General features: G+C 42.5%; 1 pseudogene; it reads left to right on the top strand.

The window, feature by feature from the left end:
- The first annotated feature begins 2,273 nt into the window (after nt 1-2,273).
- On the top strand, nt 2,274-4,070 carry LOC148017847 (uncharacterized; annotated as a pseudogene).
- Nucleotides 4,071-4,828: the final 758 nt, after the last annotated feature.

Genomic DNA, 4,828 nt, shown 5'->3' on the forward strand with positions numbered 1-4,828 from the left:
AATAGACTAGCCACCTAAGATGTTGTAAATTGTGACTTGGTGAGGATAAAATGGACTACTTTAGTTAGCATATAACCTACCACATAAATTTGTAATAAGCGTGATACACACTGACTAGGGATTAGACATCCACTCACACTAACCGGGGTATATAAGGTGTAACAGTCCCAAATTAGGGCAACCAGTTATTATCAAGAACATACCTTCACCTTCATGTCCAGATTCTATGGCTTCCTCCTTCCTTCTCTCCTCTTTTTTGTCTTTCTTTCTCCTCTTCTAGTATTCTTTTCTCTTCTTCTTGCTCCCTTTCTCTCTCTTCATCTCTTCTCATATCTCCTCACAGCTTCATTCATTACAAGTGGTATCAGAGCTTTAGGCTTTGGTCCTTTTCTTATTTCCCCTTTCTTCCTTTTCAAATCCCAAAAACCCTAGTTACTCAGCTTATAGGTACAAGCATAACAAGGATTGTAGTTAACTTCATCTTTTTGGAGCAAGCAAGAGCTATGGCTGGAGACTCAGACATATTTGGAGGTAAAATGATTAAAATAGTAGGTTGTCACTTCTTTTCATGCAAATTTTAAGGGTTCCATACCAAGTTTGGAGTCTTAAGGGTTAGAGGAGGAGGAAAACTCAACTACTTTTTGCTTCATCCCCTTTCTCTCTTCTCCCAAGCAACTTGCCATAGCCACATAGCAAAGACAACTCTTCTTTTCCCCTAGAGCAACCATGGGAGTGTTGGGGTAAAAGGCTTTTGGGTCTGCCCATGTATAGTGCACTACAAGGGTACACACATATAGCGACGCTAAGTAGCGACGTTTTTTTTTTTGACATCGGTATTAGCATCGCTATCTGCGTCGCTAAAAATGTCACTATTTAGCGACGCTAATAGTGACGACTTACTCTGGTAACATTTCGCGGAAACCCAAATATTTCTTTCAAACGCGCGCGCGAAGGCGGAGAGAAAGAGAAACGGGGGTGAGCAAGGAAGCAAGCCACGAGCCGCACGCGAGGAGAGGAGCGTCGCTCACATGAAGAGATCATGGAAGAAGAAGAGAGCACGACGGTATGCCCTGTTTTGGTTTCTTTACAATCTTTGTTTTGCTTTGCAATGTAGGTTAGAAAGTGTTGGTTTCTCTTCGATCTTTGTGTTGCTTTGTGTTGCTTTGGAATGTAGGTTAGGAACTATTGAAAGAGAGAGAAATGGAAGCGAGTGTTTTCAAATTTTTTCTTGTGTTGGTTTTTATTCTTTGCAATGTAAGTTAAAAAGTGTTGGTTTTTCTTCAATCTTTGTGTTGCTTTAATTTGCAATGTAGGTTAGGAAGTGTTGAAAGAGGGAAATGGAAGAGAGTGTTTTTATATTTTTTCTCGTGTTGGTTCTCTTCAATCTTTGCAATGTATATAGGGTAGGAAGTGTTGAAATATATATAGTGGAGTGGTCCCAATATACAATATAGAATTGTTATTAAATTATCATTCCATTACATCGCAGTCAAGATGTCTAGCACTCACGACCAACATGGTGGTGATCATGAGGCTTGGCTCAATCAACGTGTCCCCTGTCCATGCACGCAATGCAAATTGGCCATTTTTCGGAAACGTCGTTTGTCCATAGAGCATGTGCAAGGGTATGGAGAGTTTCGAGTTGAGATAATTGACCAAGCAGTCTTGAATTACGAGATTGTTGTAAGTTCTCTCTTATTACTATATGACATGTAATTGATTTAAGTATAACAATTTGGGGTTATCTTAGAAGTTAGCTCCTTAACGTCCTTTACAGGGTCAAGGCCATGTCAATACATTGCAATCCGCAGATCTCTTGCATCCAGTAAGACGGGTTGGTCCGTGCTCTATACAAATGCCATCCGAGATAACTAACTGTCTCATAGAAGGTGATAACTCTCAACCCCCTTCTATGGGTGAGAATGCTGGAGACATGGACAATCCTCCTGCTTTTTTGGAGCCCGAGTTAGAGGACATGATCGAATCATTGCTTCCGACGGACTCGGAATCCCAAGATCCTTTAATTGCGGAGGCTGCTATTCCATTGTATGATGGGAGTCGGGTATCCTGTTTGAAGACACTTCTTGCCTTGTTGAGCATACAAACAAAGTATGGATGGAGCGATGCGAGTGTGACAGAGCTTTTCAGGTATATTATGATGTGTATGATTCTTTATTAAAAGCCATTAAAATGTGCTATGTAGTACTCTAATAATATCCTTCATTGCAATTTGTGGAACGTTGAAATCTTACATTTTTCCTACCCAAAACACGATGCCTGAGTCTCGTGATGATGCAAGACAAGTGCTACGAAAGCTAGGCATGGATTATAATTGCATTCATGCTTGCCACAATGATTGTGTTCTCTTCCGGGGAGAGTTTGAATTGTTGGCCACATGTCCCAAGTGCAGTGCGGATAGGTATCGAAATGACTTGCAAGGATAGACTGTTTCGTAGAAGGTTTTGAGGTACTTTCCGCTGATACCGCATGTTCATCACATTTTTCGGACCAAGATTTTTGCAAAGTTGACTACATGGCATGCGGAAAATCGATCCACTGATGGTGTATAACGTACACCAATTGACTCAAAAGCATGGCATCACATTGACGAAACTTTCCCTGACTTTGCAAAGGAGGCAAGGAATCTACGATTCCGTCTTGTCATGAATGGGGTAAATCCTTTTGGTTTACATTCCACCTCCTATAGTGTATAGCCCGTGGTCCTTGTTAACTACAATATACCGCCATGGCTTTCCACCAAGAAAGGAGACCTTTTGCTTAGCTTGCTTGTGCCTGGACGATACAAAGTCAAGAATATGGATGTCTACCTCTCTCCACTGATTGATGAGCTAAAGGAGTTGTAGGAGGGAATTGCAGTGGAGGACATGAGCAAACATATTGGTAGGTGATCCGCAACTATAAGGGCAATTCTTATGTGGACCATGCATGACTTTCTAGGTTATGGAGCATGCTCTAGTAAAGCGTGTTTTCTTATTTTGCTAATTTTCTTTGAGCAACGTTGGTGTTATGACATGCCTCATTGTACATCTGTGTTCTGTAGGGCTAGTCACGTCAGGTTACCATGCATGTCCTCTATGTGGACCAAGGTTGGATTCTCGTATGTCAAAATTTATGAAGAAGATGGTATTTGAGGGACATTGGGCTTTTTTACTAGAGGGTCATGTCATGAGAGAAGGATTTCTTGGTCGCCCTCCTGCGAGAATGAACGCATTGAGTTGGTTTGATCGTAGGATGGTGGACCAAGACTCGCTTCCCAGTGGAATGCGATGCTTCCCAATTTTCTATGAGCTGACTTATTGGAAAAAACTGAAAATTAACCACCTTTTAGATCCCATGCACATTTTTAAGAATGTGAGTAGCTTGCTATGGAACCACCTCACTGGGCAGCGAGACACACTAGGAGCGAGGATGGATTTGAAAGCAGTGGGAAAGATGGAACCATATTGGCCTGTAAGTGGCGTCGATGGTCGAGTGCAATTGCCGCACATTCCTTGGGATTTGTCTGGCAATGAAGTGTGACGAGTAAAGGAAAACATCAAGTCCTTTCGCACGCCGACTGGCCTAATGCGCTCTCTCAAAACAACATTCACAAAGAATGACCAACTGACAGGACTCAAATCCCATGATTGGCATAAGATGTGTCAGGTATGTACGGTATGAGGCTGCGTGTGGCATGACTCTGCATATTAGATTTCAGAATCTCCATTTGTTTATACACAATATTAATTACATGGTATTCACACTTCGTACTGCCGATCGCAATCACGGGGTCTCTGACATCGGAGGTACGGACAACCATTTACAAATTGTCCGAGTTGGTTCAGTTTGTCTCCCAAAAAGATATTCACACATCATCGATTAAATCCGCGAAATACATGGCAGTAGAGACTGCTTATCTTTTGGAGAAGTATCTTCCCACTAGCATGCTCATGAAACAAACCCAGCTTCTAGTGCATATTGTAGATGAGTTGCAAGTTGTAGGTCCAGTCCATAGTCGATGGATGTTTTTCCTTGAACGGTTCATGAAGACCTTAAAGGGATTTGTGTGACAACGGGCTCATCCTGAGGGTAGCATGGCTGAAGGTTCGTTAGTGTCAAAGGCCTTGGTGTACATTTCTGAGTGGTTGTCCACTGTGGACCGAGACAAAGGCTTGATATGGTTACTTAAGGAGGATGATCATCTAAATGGAGATGTCCTAGTGGGAAAAGGAATAGAGAAGAAGATGGACGCATCCATGGAGTCCAAGGTGAACCGATTTTGTATGCTGCATAGCACTACGATGGAGAAGTGGCTGCAACAGTATGAGGATGCTCGAGCTGAGCGAGAGTTTGCAAGATCTAACTTTCGACGGAGTACGTGGCAACGGCCCATTCTATATCCGAAGGGCTTAGAGGAGATGCCTCTACTCATGTCCACTAGATGGCTACATGAGGCCCTAACCAAAGCATCTCAAGATGGAGAAACAGTTACTGAAGAAGAGTGGGACTTCTCACGTGGATGCAATCCCAAGGTATGAAATCCCAAGAAATTACAATCTATACTGCAAATCGCAACTAATATACTTGTTCTTCTCCTAGTATAAGGTCCATAGTGCAGTATGATCACGTGGACGACATTTCAGAGTAGAGCACATCGACAAGTTATGCTCGACAATGGACTGTGGAGTGATGGCAATGTTTGAGCAGGAAAGCCAACGACGTGCCACAGATCCAAATCGTGTAGTTGCAGAGATGGAGTATTTCAGATATTTACAGAGTATCCTTGCAGTGGACTATCGAAGTTTCTCCATGACCATATTTGATGTGC

Source organism: Lygodium microphyllum, chromosome 21, assembly GCF_053477565.2.
Source record: "Lygodium microphyllum isolate KBCC chromosome 21, Lygodium_microphyllum_v1.1.10, whole genome shotgun sequence".
NCBI lineage: Eukaryota > Viridiplantae > Streptophyta > Polypodiopsida > Schizaeales > Lygodiaceae > Lygodium > Lygodium microphyllum.